The sequence below is a fragment of the Notamacropus eugenii genome, chromosome 2 (genome assembly GCF_028372415.1).
Source record: "Notamacropus eugenii isolate mMacEug1 chromosome 2, mMacEug1.pri_v2, whole genome shotgun sequence".
Classification (NCBI taxonomy): domain Eukaryota; kingdom Metazoa; phylum Chordata; class Mammalia; order Diprotodontia; family Macropodidae; genus Notamacropus; species Notamacropus eugenii.
Window position 1 is genome coordinate 125,503,278 of NC_092873.1, and position 15,058 is coordinate 125,518,335.

Consider the following 15,058-nt stretch of genomic DNA (forward strand, 5'->3'; position numbering starts at 1 on the left):
CATCCTAAAATCTGTGTGTTCATCCTTTGAAGCTGAAGAAGACCATACCCTCAGAGAAATAATGACATGACTTGCACTTGACTTCGTTTTGAGTGAGGGAGGATTGTGCGGGTCACCAGCCTCACTTCTCCTCCAGAGCCATCTGAATCCAGTGACCATATTTTCATCAGGATGACTGGAGATGACCCAGGATGAAGCAATTGGGGTTAAGTGACTTGCCCAAGGTCACACAGCGGTGAGATTTGAACTCAGGTCCTCCTGACTCCTGCACTGGTGCTCTATCCACTGCACCACCTAGCTGCCTCCCTAAACCCCTGTCAAAACTAAAGGCAAATTAAGACTTTTATATCATGATCTTCTGCAGACTAAACAAGGTGGCTTGGTAACTACACAGAACTCTGGGGTAATTGACATACACTTGATTAGAGTAAATACAAGCAATGTTCATTTTTAAGTATAATGCAATATTCATTACAGTAGAATTAATTCTAAGGCTTCCATATACAATATTTAAATTGACAACCAGTACTTTAATGAGTGATACCTTACTTAGTATTTTAATACCACTGAAGTCTCTAAAAATTAACATTGCATCATTAAGGGAAAGAAGTAAAATTTAAGTTTCAAAAGGACAAGCCCCCCCAGGTGAAAATGAAAGAACTAAAGAGGGAAAGAAGTAAAATTATGACTGAAAAAAATTTAAGGTAAATCAGTTTTGGATATTTTGAAGAGAAAAGATGATAAGCTCTAGGTTTCACAAATCAAATGTTTATTGTTAAATTCACTGCTATTCAATGCCTTCTTAACATTAGTTGAGCTGAAACTAAAAGACCTACAAATTCTTAATATTGGCCTTACCAGTAACCAACACTTCTGATTAAAAAAGGCCACAACAGTTAGATTTTATTACTTGATTTTATTTTATACCAGGTGGTGAATGCAAAGCGTTCCCTTTTAATAAAGCATAGACATTCAACTTCACTCAGAATACACTTTTAATGCACATTTAAAAAAAGATTCATCTTACAAACTGCTTTGCAATCCAAACATACAATGACTTGGAACACAAATAGTTTAGAAAACAAAAGCCAATGTAAAAAGGCTGATTAAAACAACTAAAACAGTACAGGTTTCATATGGCTCTGATTTTACAGTTTTCTTACTGCATCATCAATATCAGAAATCTGTTCCTTCAGCTGGCTCCATTGTTCTGGATTTAAAGAAAGACCTTTTCTACCAGGCTTCATTTCACCTTCCTGGTCCATCCAGTATTCTCTAATATCAGTTAGGATTTTTCCTTTAAAGCCCCGAACTCTGACATACCTCATTTTTCCAATCTGGAATATATGATCATCTTGGCTGCTGCTTTTCTTGAAAGAAGCTGGTGCTTTAGAACTTTCTCCTGTCCTTTGCTTCTTTATAGGTTTTCCTGGAAGAGCTTGCTTTTTCTTCAAAGAGCTTTGCCTTTTTCTCAATTTCACTGTCAGTATCACTCTCAGATGAGCTTGAAGAAACAAGTTCCTTTGATTTGGGCATGACTCCGTTTGTGGGGCCGCACACTCTGCTGTTAGCTTGAGAGTGTCTTTCAATTAATTCTTAACAAAAGTATTTTCTTTTTTTTAAAATTTATTTATTTAACTTTTAACATTCATTTTCACAAAATTTTGGGTTCCAAATTTTCTCCCCTTTTGTCCCCTCCCCCCACCCCCAAACACCGAGCATTCTAATTGCCCCTATCACCAATCTTCTCTGTCTTCTATCATCCCTCTCTGCCCTTGTCTCCATCTTCCCCTTTACCTGTATTTCTTATTTCCTAGTGGCAAGAACAGTACTTGACAGTTGTTCCTAACTTTGAGTTCCAACTTCTCTTCCTCCCTCCCTCCCCACCTCTTCCCTTTGGAAGGCAAGCAATTCAACATAGGCCAAATCTGTGTAGTTTTGCAAATAACTTTCATAATACTCGTATTGTATAAGACTAACTATATTTCCCTCCATCCTATGCTGTCCTCCATTACTTCTATTCTGTCTTTTGATCCTGTCCCTCCCCATGAGTGTCGACCTCAAATTGCTCCCTCCTCCCCATGCCCTCCCTTCCATCATCTCCCCTACCCTGCTTATCCCCTTATCCCCCACTTTCCTGTATTGTAAGATAGGTTTTCATACCAAAATGAGTGTGCATTTTATTCCTTCCTTTAGTGGAATGTGATGAGAGTAAACTTCATGTTTTTCTCTCACCTCCCCTCTTTTTCCCTCCACTAAAAAGTCTTTTGCTTGCCTCTTTTATGAGAGATAATTTGCCCCATTCCATTTCTCCCTTTCTCCTCCCATATATTTCTCTCTCACTGCTTGATTTCATTTTTTTAAGATATGATCCCATCCTCTTCAATTCACTCTGTGCACTCTGTCTCTCTGTGTGTGTGTGTGCGCGTGTGCATGTGTGTGTGTGTAATCCCACCCAGTACCCAGATATTGAATAGTTTCAAGAGTTACAAATATTGTCTTTCCATGTAGGAATGTAAACAGTTCAACTTTAGTAAGTCCCTTATGACTTCTCTTTGCTGTTTACCTTTTCATGCTTCTCTTCATTCTTGTGTTTGAAAGTCAAATTTTCTTTTCAGCTCTGGTCTTTTCATCAAGAATGCTTGAAAGTCCTCTATTTCATTGAAAGACCATTTTTTCTCCTGAAGTATTCTACTCAGTTTTGCTGGGTAGGTGATTCTTGATTTTAGTCCTAGTTTCTTTGACTTCTGAATATCCTATTCCATGCCCTTAGATCCCTTAATGTAGAAGCTGCTAGATCTTGTGTTATCCTGATTGTATTTCCACAATACTTGAATTGTTTCTTTCTAGCTGCTTGCAATATTTTCTCCTTGACCTGGGAACTCTGGAATTTGGCCACAATGTTCCTAGGAGTTTCTCTTTTTGGATCTCTTCTAGGCGGTGATCTGTGGATTCCTTGAATACTTATTTTGCCCTCTGGTTCTAGAATCTCAGGACAGTTTTCCTTGATAATTTCATGAAAGATAATGTCTAGGCTCTTTTTTTGATCATGGCTTTCAGGCAGTCCCATAATTTTTAAATTGTCTCTCCTGGATCTACTTTCCAGGTGAGTTGTTTTTCCAATGAGATATTTCACATTATCTTCCATGTTTTCATTCTTTTGGTTTTGTTTTGTGATTTCTTGGTTTCTCATAAAGTCATTGGCCTCCATCTGTTCCATTCTAATTTTGAAAGAACTATTTTCTTCAGTGAGCTTTTGAACCTCCTTTTCCATTTGGTGAATTCTGCTTTTGAAAGCATTCTTCTCCTCATTGGCTTTTTGAACCTCTTTTGCCAATTGAGTTAGCCTATTTTTCAAGGTGTTATTTTCTTCAGCATTTTTTTGGGTCTCCTTTAGCAGGGCGCTGACCTGCTTTTCATGCTTTGCTTGCATCTCCCTCATTTCTCTTTCCAGTTTTCCCTCCACCTCTCTAACTTAATTTTCAAAATCCTTTTTGAGCTCTTCCATGGCCTGAGCCCATTGACTGGGCTGGGATACAGAAGCCTTGACTTCTGTGTCTTTGCCTGATGGTAAGCATTGTTCTTCCTCATCAGAAGGGAAGGGAGGAAATGCCTGTTCACCAAGAAAGTAACCTTCTATAGTCTTATTTTTTTTCCCTTTTCTGGGCATTTTCCCAGCCAGTGACTTGACTTCTGAATATTCTCTTCACACCCACTTTGCCTCCAGATCTGCCCAGCCAGCGCTTGGGGTCTGAGATTCAAATGCTGCTTCCCAGCCTCAGAGCTTTGGCTGGGGGCAGGGCTGCTATTCAGTGTGAGATTAAGTTCAGGTGCTTAGGTGGGGGCAAGGCCACGGGCTCAGTTCCCTCAGGGGGTTTATGCAGAGATCTTCAGCAATGGATCTGGGCTCCTGCCTGCTTGGGGAGCCCCGGTCTGCTCCTGCCTCCGCTGCTGCCTCCTGAGGGGGCCTGAGTTATGGGGGCACCCCATTCGTCTCTTGGCAAGCCGAGAAGACCCTCTCACCAGCCTTTGGGGCCCATGGGTGGAGGGACCTGAGTGGCCGCTGGAGATTCTGTCCCTGAAGCCTGCTCAGATTTGCTCCTCTTGGTGCCGTGTGGCCAAGGCAGGGCTGGGCTTGGCTCTGGGTCTGCAGCGCAATGGACCTTTTGCGAGAGGTTTCCAGGCTCTCTGGAACAGAAATCTCATCTGCTCTGTTGTTCTGTGGCTTCTGTTGCTCCAGAATTTGTTGGGAGTTCTTTTTTACAGATATTTTATGGGCTGTGGGTCTGGAGCTATCATATGTGTGTCTTTCTACTCCGCCATCTTGGCTCCGCCCCCACAAAAGTATTTTCTAAGGAAGAAAAAAAAACTAGATTCTAAGCAAATGCCTCAGATTGCTTCTTAGACAATTGAAGAATGGTTACACTAATTGTAATATATGAATGTAATGGGATAATTGCGCCATATGTTGTAGGAGATGGTTTCAGAGAATCCTGTGCAGTATGAACTGATGCAGAGTGATGTAAACAGAATTGGGAGAGAAATTTATGAAAAAATAACGCTGTAAAGAAAAACGGCTTTGAAAGATGTGATAATTCTGATCAGTGCAATGACTAACCATTATTTCAGAGGACGTAGGATGAAGCATATTACCCACTTCCTAACAAAGAGGTGAGGGGCACAAGGTACAGAAAGAAGTACATTTTTAGATAGGGATATTGTGTGGATTCATTTTGATTAACAATGTTTATATTTTACAAAGGAATTTTTTTCTTTCTCTTGGTTTTCAAAGGGGGAGGAAAGTTTGACAATAATGATGCAAAAAAGAAGGTCATTGAAACATTAACAATATACAGAAGAGAACAGAAGGAATTTTAGAGGAAAGTGAAGACAAGTAGGACAGTTTAGAAGATAATGTATAGAATTTATTTTATACATTTATTATGGTCTTATATAAGGCAGTTATATGATAATGTAGATAGAATGCTAGACTTAGTCAGGAAGACATAAATTAAAATCCTGCCTCAGAAGTTTATTAGCTGTATAACTCTGAGCAAATAACTTAGATTCACTTTCTTCATCTGTAAAATGAGGACAATAACAGTACCTACATCATAGTGTTGTTGTGAGTATCAGTTAGATAACATATGTAAAGTTCTTTGGAAACTCTAAAGTACTATACAAATACTAGCTATTATTATTATTGCTTTCTTTAAAAAGGAATTGATATGAAATAAAGATTAGGTTCTTTTTTTCTCTTCTTTTAATTTATTCTTTCTTCCTCCCTCTCTCCCTCTTATTTTGTTTCTTTGTTTCTTTCCTTCCTTCTTTCTTTTCTTTTCTTTCTTTCTTTCCTTCCTTCTCTCTCTCTTTCTTTCTTTCCTTCTTTCTTTCCTCCTTTCCTTCCTTCTTTCCTTCCTTCCTTTCTTCCTTCTTCCTTCCTTCCTTCCTTCCTTCCTTCCTTCCTTCCTTCCTTCCTTCCTTCCTTCCTTCCTTCCTTCTTTCTTTCTTTCTTTCTTTCTTTCTTTCTTTCTTTCTTTCTTTCTTTCTTTCTTTCTTTCCTTCCTTCCTTCCTTCCTTCCTTCCTTCCTTCCTTCCTTCCTTCCTTCCTTCCTTCCTTCCTTCTTTCTTTCTTTCTTTCTTTCTTTCTTTCTTTCTTTCTTTCTTTCTTTCTTTCTTTCTTTCTTTCTTTCTTTCTTTCTTTCTTTCTTTCTTTCTCTCTCATGAAGCCTAGACATGCATTGGCCTCTCCTGGATCTAATTCCATTGCTGATGGGCAAGGGAACTTTAACCTGCTCTTTTTCAGAGTTGATTCTGATTGTTACTCCTTAGGTCACCTGGTGGCTTCCTGCTTCCAGGATTCACCATATTCATGCTGTTCTTAGTGTAGATACCTGACAGGCTTTAACTCTGTCAATCCAATAACTGCTGAGCTCAAGCAATCCAACCAACCAACTTCAGTTTCCCAGGTGTCAGGGATTATAGGTATGTATCACTATGCCCCATTAGACTCACAGTTTCATAAAGAACCTTCTTTTTGTGTTCTGCTGTATGTATGGCAATGTTCTTTCTTGGAGTTTAAATTCAGAATTGAAGAAAAAAAGGCATTTGCTAAAAAGGCAAAATGAGAATAATTATATAGCATTCGACCCAAGAACCTGAGGCATGTGCTCCCACCAACACACAAAATATACTTGAGGGAGAATGGACACAAACATAAATTACCATGGTAGTGCATGACATAGAGGGAACACACACTGCTAAGGCAACTCACAATTCTGTTACTGCAGACCTTTATGTCCTTTCTCTTTTGCAGTGACTATTCTCAAAAAGTTGTCTGATGAACATAGCATCTTTGCTAGATGTATGGCTCTATGTACAGGATGCTTCCAGTTCTTCAAGGTTCCTACTCTGCTGCTAGCCCAGGATAAATGTTCTGCTACTAGGTTAGGCAGTTTCTCTAAAGGTCCTCACCTCTTCACTTTCAGCGTCCCTGATGCCCTCTTTCAGAAAGGGCAATGGTTCTTAGCTTGAGTTTTGTAGATACTTCTTTAATCTACTTGGTTTCCATTTCCCAGGTAGCATATGAGCTCTTTACCACTGAAGATTTTCTTAGACCAACCCTTACTGATTCGGGGCTGGATCCTCTCAGTGATAAACTTCACTTTAGCTGAGGGTGCATAACCAAATCTTTCTCTTTCCCACCTAAGATATAACCCAGTTGAATTGATTATTTGTGAAATTATGAAATGGAGGTAGGCACATCTTATTCTTTGGGTACTGACTGAGAAAGTATAATGTTAGTTAGATGTTTCCCACCCATTAATAGACCTCAAATACCTTTTGTTAATTTCTATTGAGGCACTGGGTCAGAGGGTCCTGCCCTTCAGCTCTGAAAAGTGTGTAAATACTCTGAGGTGAGATTTTACTTTGGTCTTACTTGTTGGAAGTATTTGTTTGACCAGATGAGATTCTGGGCAGCCACTAAGGAGCTGCCTGACTTTGAAATCCCAGATGTTGGTGCTTCTCTCTCTGGTAACTATGTATGTATGTAATGGTCGGACAGTTGGATCTGTCTGTTAATCTGTGATGTATGTATTATTTATGCTCAGAGAGTTGGAAGTCCTGTCTGTTGATCTTTGTTTCTCCATTTGCATTTTCTCTGAAGTTCAGGGTGCTGACTTTTTTTCCCTGAACTAAGTGAATGATATGTGTGCTTGATTAAAGTGGTCAGTGATCTCTCAAAAGTTGCTTTCCTTTTAGAAAAACAGAAATAAGAACCTGCAGGCTCTCCTGTGTATGTTGGGGTCCTTGCTGATACAGCAAGCCCACAATGGCAATGGAGCTGCAATCATGCTTTATTAACCACAAAGGATGTGTGTGTGGGGCAAACAGCACAGAAAGCACAGAGACAAGTGGCATAAGGGGTATAGAGGCAGACAGAGAGGAGGCAGAGGATAAGATGATGAAGACAGGCAGGCAGGATGATGAAGAGGATGGGGAGGGAGAGTCAAAGAGTATCACTCACATAACCGTGGATTATAGTTGGGACCACTAGGTAGCATGGATTCCAGGGAGATGGAAGATACTGGGGGGGAGCAGAGGGAGAGGCAGGGGTTTGAGATCTCATTTTTATAGGATTTGGGGGGGAAACAGATTAATTCTTAACTGTGCCACCTTGGAGTTAGCATATCCAAGTCATTTCCAAGTTGTCAGTAACAATTTAAAGTTAACATGTCACTATCTCAAAATTATCAGCACCATTTGGTGATCTGCTGGTTTTTACTATGGAAGTCTGGAATTTGTCTGGGATTTCAAAAGGCCCTGACAGCAAAGCCTAGATGGCTTTTGCTGATTCAGCACATATGAGGACAATAATAGTAACTGCCTCATACTGTTGTTATATCAAATAAAATATACTGGCTATGTACTGGTTTCTGGCTCCTTAAGAACTTATTTACTATACTGAGTAGAAGCAGGGGTCAGGGAGACCAGAACAAGATAGAACTTTAACACACGGGTAATGGACATTTATCTAATAATCACAGAATACTTTGTGTGCTTAGAGTTCACTAGTTATTAACTTTAAAGTTCTCTAGTTAGTCATTTGTAAATGAGCATCTGGGAAACAGGGCACTAAGGCAGACTTTGCCTTGTGGATTACCTTCTTCGTGTTTTTCCTTCACAAGCTTCGCATTTTTCTTTGTCTTTATTCCTCTTTCAGTTATTAAACCTGACAAGTCAGAAAGGGTCACACTTTTATGCCAAGTCCAGAGAGGTCATCAACGTCTCTTTCCCATTCCCTAACAAATGTTAATGTAAAGCTAAATGGATAGTTGTGTTGTAAACTTTACCACAATTCCTCAAATAAAAGTTCTATAGAGGAAAATGACTGTAGAGGGATAGGATGATCTTAAGAATTAAATTTAACTAAACAAACAAAAATGATTTCAATAGGAAGGAAAAGTTGTATATGTCAGGCAGCTCTGACCTAATTCAATCTTTAAAAGAGATAAATACAGAATATGGAAGTAAGGACAGAGATAACCATAAGAAAATGGAAAAATACCTTAAGGATAATGTCTTGAGATTTAAAGTTCAATACAAGCTAATGTTGAAGATGAATACTAAGAAAATTTTTAAAAAGTGTGAGGGAATCGCTTTTTGTTGATACCCACACACGTTGTACCTCGTGAGGTAAGAAGAAGATCAGAGAAGGGGTAAGACTGCTGCTTACAGTGTATGGAATAATAACAAATGATCAAAGGAAGCAGAAATAATTATAGTGAAAATAGTTAACAAGGAATTCAAATATGAGCTACGTGAGGACATTGTAAGAAATCACCTAGTTGTTCTTAATTAATGAGTTCCCATCACCTCTCTTGGATAAAATATGCCCTATTATATTAGCAGAATTCACAGATGTGATTGCTAAGTTGTTCTGAACTGGTCTTTCCTCTCTTCTCACTCTACACTCTTTCCCTTGTTGATTTTATTTGTTTTCATGGGTTTAATTATGAATTTTATGTCTATGACTCTCAAATCTATGCCATAGTTAGGGGGTGAAGTAGGTAGAATGCTGTACTTTTGGTCATAAAGACCTGAGTTCATATCCTATCTCAATCACTTATTAGTGTTCCGCCCTGAGCAAGTCACTTGACAACTCTCAGTCTCAGTTTTCTTGTCTGTAAAATGGGGATAATAATAGCACCTACTATACAGTTATTAGGATCAAATGAGGTAACATGGGTAAAGTACTTTGTAAACTTTGATGTATAATATGATATGTTGTGATGTGATATGATGTGATATAATATGTGTGATATAATATAATGTAAATATAATATAAATTATTCTTATTATCGATATCAGTGCCCTAATGATTTTGACCTTTAGTCCTGCATCTTCAATGGCCTGCTAGACATGGACACTTGGATGTCTCATTCATATATCACAACTCAGTTAGTCAAAAATAGGACTGTCTTCCTTCACTAAACTTACTTCTCCAAAATTCCCTGATTTTTTTTTGAGAGTATTGCTATCTTCTAAGGCAAGGTTTATAATCTTGAAGAAATTCAGAATTCTTCCCTGCCATTCACACACTATATCCAAATAATTGGCAAGTATTATTGATTATACGTCCACATCATCTCTCAAATTCATACCCTTTCCTTCATTCACAGTCACCAACTCCATCACCTTTTGCTTATTCTTGTTTTTTTATCTTTGTATTATCAGTGCTTTGTACCTAGCCTTCCTCAGAGTAAATACTTAACAAGTACTCATTGAATTGAATTGCCCACCTTCCTTTCCTTGTTTTGGAGTTTTTCTCTCCCTTGACATCCTTGACATTGTGACCTCCTGGTTTTACCTCTTTTCTCCTTTGCTGATTCCTCTTCCTCCTTAAATGTGCATCTCTTCTTCACCCCTATCCTCCAACTATCTTCATGCTCCTCTGCCCTTCTTTTTCTAAACTGACTGCAGTAATGATCTTATAGGATCACGAGATCATAGATTTGGAGCTGGAAAGAACCTCAAAGGCATCAAATCCAAACTCCTAATTTATAAATGAGGTAACTGAGGCCCCAGCTTGCACAAGGTTGTGTAGGTTGTATTGCTTGAGCTGTTCTAGTGGTCCCTCACTCATCCTCCTCAAAATAATCTTTAGGATGATAAGGTCCTGGATTACAGCTGGAAGAGACCTTTGAAATCATCCAGTTCACCATCATTGCCATGGCTAAAGAATTGATTGTCTAGTATCCAGTGGACTGATGATGTGAGTCTAGGATCAAGGGTGGGGAACCTGCAACCTAGAGGCCACATGTGGCATTCTAGGTCCTCAAGTGCAGTCATTTGACTGAATCCAAACTTCACAGAATAAATTCCCTTAAATAAAAGGATTTGTTTTGTAAAACTTGGACTCAGTCAAAAGGCTTCATCCAAGGACCCAGAAGGCCACATGTGACCTCAAGGCTGCAGGTTCCCCACCCTTGTAGGTACTTAGTTAGTCCAATCTCCAGAATGGAGACATAGTCTCCAAGACACATGGTAGGACCTGCACCAACGGTGATAGACTTTAAGAACATAGTAAATTTCATGCTGCAATATGTCTATGTTGCCCCCAAACTGAAAATGATCTTAAGAGTAACTCAAAGCCATGAATAAGCTATGCTTGCTTTTGGTTAGACCACAACTGGACTTTTTGTATTCAGTTAATGGTCTGAAATAATTTTGAAAAAATTGACAAGTCAGAATATGTTCAAGGGGGCATTTATGTTGATGAGGGAATTGGATACAATTCCATGTAAGGATAAGTTGACAGAACAGCATAGGTTAAGAAGGAGAAGGGGAGAAGTGATGGCTATCTTCAAGTATTTGAAGGCTGTTCTATGGAAGAGGGATTAGAATGTTTTAGCTCATCCTCAAAGTTCAAAAACAGGAACAGAATACGAGTGAGAGTCAGGTTTTGGCTCAATAGAAAGAAAAATATCTTTACAACAAGAGTTGTCCAAAAGTGGACTGAGCTGCCTCGTGTGACGGGAAGTCTTCAAGCAGTCTGGATGTCTGCTTGTTGGGATATAACAAAGAAGATTTCCTGTTCAGGATTATGTTGTATTAATAGATCATCTCTGATTTACTTCTAACTTCAAGATTCTATAATTCTATGGTTCATATGATTCCTGCCTTGATGCTGTGGTTTGTTGTTCAGTCATATTTGAGTCTTTGTGACTCCATTTGGGGTTTTCTTGGCAAAGATGCTGGAGTGGTTTTCCATTTTCTTCTCCAGTTCATTTTACAGGTGAAAAAACTGAAGCAAACAGTGTTAATGACTTGCCCAGGGTCACACAGCTAGTAAGTGTCTGAGACTGGATTTGAACTCAGATCTTCCTAACTCTAGGCCTGGTGCTTCATATACTATACCAACTAGATGTCCCCTGACTTGATGATGCCTTTGTAACATTCTGTTTGCATAATAACCTCCCCTTATCCCACCAATCTAAGGCCTATGAACTGTTTACCTTTTCTCTACTCCTGTCTTTATTGTACTCCAACTCTCACGAATAAATTATTTCCTTTTATGTTTCAATTAGATTGAGGCTAAGGCTATTTCATTTACTCATGATGACAATATTTTCTAAATAAAACAGTACAGAGTCTGAAAAGCCTTTTTTTTCTCTTAATTTCATTAAAATTCTCATTACACTGTACAGGTGATCTGCTCAACCTCAGGAAGACCTTATCAATGGACTGCAGATTCTGGAAAGTTCTACAAAACCCAGAAAAACTTCAGAAAGACAGAAAGACTCCTGAATTTGTCATTAGAGGACCTGGATTTAAATTCTGGCTTTTCTCATTATCTGTATAACTCGGACTATATGATTTCTCAAAGTCTCAGTTTCCTCATCTTAAAAATGAAGCAGTTGGACAAGATCACTTTTGTTATTCCTTTTTACAGGAATTCCTTTTGTTCTAAATTTATGATGCTATGAGTATGGACCTTTCAATTATAATCTGAGAATAATGAAATTATTCATATAGGGACATATAGTTTATTTAAAAGCTCATCATACGTTCAAGGGGGCATTTATGTTGATGAGGGAATTGGATACAATGCCATGTAAGGATAAGTTGACAGAACAGCTTAGGTTAAGAAGGAGAAGGGGAGAAGTGATGGCTATCTTCAAGTATTTGAAGGCTGTTCTATGGAAGAGAGATTAGAATGTTTTAGCTCATCCTCAAAGTTCAAAAACAGGAACAGAATACGAGTGAGAGTCAGGTTTTGGCTCAATAGAAAGAAAAATATCTTTACAACAAGAATTGTGATCAACAAGAAAAGTGATCAGTTAGAAAAAGATTCATTGTCTTCTTTAGGTCATCACCTTTAGAATACTGGTAGAAGATATCAGAATTTACTACTTTTGATGTTTTATGTAATTTATACAACATAGAATTTCACCATTTCCTTCAGTGAACTCATTCCTCAGGATGTCAGATCCCATAGCTCACATGGATTGAGATTGATTATTTGTGGTTCCACATTAATAACAAAATAATGATTGACTCCTCATTAATGATCCAGACCTGGAAACATCTGAACTTGCCTCATGCTTCTCTAAGAATTTTGTTCCCTATTCCACTATTACCTCTGTAAGTAATAGTCATTTAGAGCAATTGAGCAAGCACAAATTTTTTAGGAATGGAAAGTTGATTTAATATTAGAGAAACTATAAATTTAATTAACTGTATTCATAACAAAAATTATATGATTATGTCACTAGACACCAAAAAAGCTTTCAACAAAATATAACAACCATTTCTATTAAAACACTAGAAGACATAGGAGTAAACACTTAATATGACAGCATATATCCAAAACAAAGACCGTTATTCGTGTGTGATGGTTATAAACTAGAATCCTTTCCAATAAGATCAGTGATAAGACAATAATGCCCATTGTCACTGCTTTTATTTGACATATTAGAAATGATAACTGTAGGAACAGGACATGAAAAAGAAATTGAGGGGGGAAAATCATAGGTAAGTAAGAAACAAAATGATTTTTTGGGGGGCCAGATGATATATATATTTAAAAAGCCCCAGAGTATCAATTAAAAATTAATTAAAACAGTAACTTCAACAAAGTTGCAAGATATTAGATAAATCCACAAAATTCATCAGCATTTCTATATAATATTAACAAGACCCAAGAGGAATATGCAGAAAGAGAAATTCTTTTTAAAATTACTAGAGATTTGTACCTACCAAGATAATGCACTACATGGCACTGCTCATAGACACTAAAGATGAATGTGAACGATTGGAGAAATATTAACTGCTCATGGAGAGACTGAATCAATATAATAAAAATGACAATGCTACCTAAATTGATTTCCTTATTCAGTGCTATTCCAATCAAACTACCAAAAATTACTTTATAGAAATAGAAAAAAATAATAAAATTTACATGGAGGCATAAAAGGTCAATAATCTCAAGGAAATTAATGGAAAAAAATGGGGAGGATGGAGGTTTAGCAATACCAGATCTTAAACTATACTTACAAAGTAACTCTCAAAAAAATTGGTACTAGTTAAAAATATATTGATCAGTGAAACAGAATAGGTATACAACTGATAGAAGCAAATTAATCTAGTAGTCTAACATTCAGTAAATACAAAGATCACATCTACTAGAATAAGGACTCACTATTTGATAAAAACTGCTGGAAAAATTAGAATGCAATATCGAAGAAATTAGATTTGAACCAATGCCTCATACCTTGTATCAAGAGACTCTCCAAATGGGTATTTGACCTAGATATAAAAGGTTACATCATAAATAGATTACAGAAGTGAGGAAGAAAGTCTTATTGCTCAATCTGCCAGTTTCTTGGAAGTTTGATCAATCCTAAAGATACTTATCCTCAGCTAATCCTAATCCTCCATTTTCAAAACTTTCTCTAGAGCTTAACGATCAAATGCCCATTTCTCGTAGGGCTTTTGGACTGTGTGCAATTTATCTTATAAGTTGTCCTGACCTACCTCCAGTTACCTTTATGCAATCATCCATATCACTGACACTGTTATGTAAAGAAATGAGCTCAGGAGAAAAAAAAAGAGTGAAATCCAGACTCTCATGGATGAGGGTGTTTAATATGGAGAAGTGGCTTGCATTGTTATAAGAGAACTCTTGGGAACAAAAGGGCCAACCATTCATCCTGGTGGTATGAGGTACAATAGCAGAGATAGTGATATAGTATTTGGTTTCTGCAGCACAATGGTTTGGGGGTGATAATGTAGAGATAAACCTTAACCTGGTGAACAGTGAACATGGAAGACCAAAACCATCATACAAATTGGGGATCTTGATCCTGTGTGAGGCAAGCAGATTTCCTTGAGGAATAACTAAGCAGCCTCGGGTACCATAGGAGAGTGCGTGCATAGGATGAAGTGAGTTATTTTTTTGAGTGCTGTAAACCACCACTGGTGAATCTAGGAGTTCAGTCATTAAGTCCATCGTTACTTATTGCCCATAAGTATTGAGAGATTAGAAGTGGTTATAATAATCCTGGTACTTTTCCCCATTGGATCTTGTGCTCAGGTGCATATAACACAAACTGGCCAGCTAACATCACACTTGAGGTGAGGCCACTAAAATTTTCATCAACAGTGTAGAAGGTTTCAAATAGTCTAGTGCACCTATACTACCCATCAAGCCTCACCAGGAGAGAGGGAGAGGATGTGAATTGATGACCACAGATGGTACAGTCTATCAAATACTCAAATACTGCTTTACTCCTTAATAGAGGAGTCACTCCTGCTATGTAATGTGGATAGCTGGGCATGAGAATAGAGAGACTATGCTTGATGTCATATAATTAGTTCAATCAGATCTAGGCAATATTTTGTTGCTTCCACATTTTGTCAAAATAACATTTGCATAGGTGACAGCAGTATTTCATGAATCTTTTTTAGCTTTTGTGGTAGGGCATTTGTTTGATCCTAGTGTTAGCTGGGACCATATATGGCAGAGAAATGAAAACAGTATCCTCTTCATTCA

General features: G+C 37.9%; 1 long non-coding RNA gene and 1 pseudogene across 1 annotated transcript in view; one reads left to right on the forward strand and one right to left on the reverse strand.

The window, feature by feature from the left end:
* The window catches only part of LOC140523679 (uncharacterized), a 34,981-nt gene extending 21,596 nt beyond the window's left edge, over nucleotides 1-13,385 (forward strand). Inside the window, exon 2 of the long non-coding RNA XR_011973439.1 lies at nucleotides 11,712-13,385. This is a non-coding gene — a long non-coding RNA (uncharacterized lncRNA). The remainder of the gene's footprint in view (nucleotides 1-11,711) is intronic.
* Nucleotides 1,064-1,536, reverse strand: LOC140523678 (activated RNA polymerase II transcriptional coactivator p15 pseudogene; annotated as a pseudogene).
* Nucleotides 13,386-15,058: the final 1,673 nt, after the last annotated feature.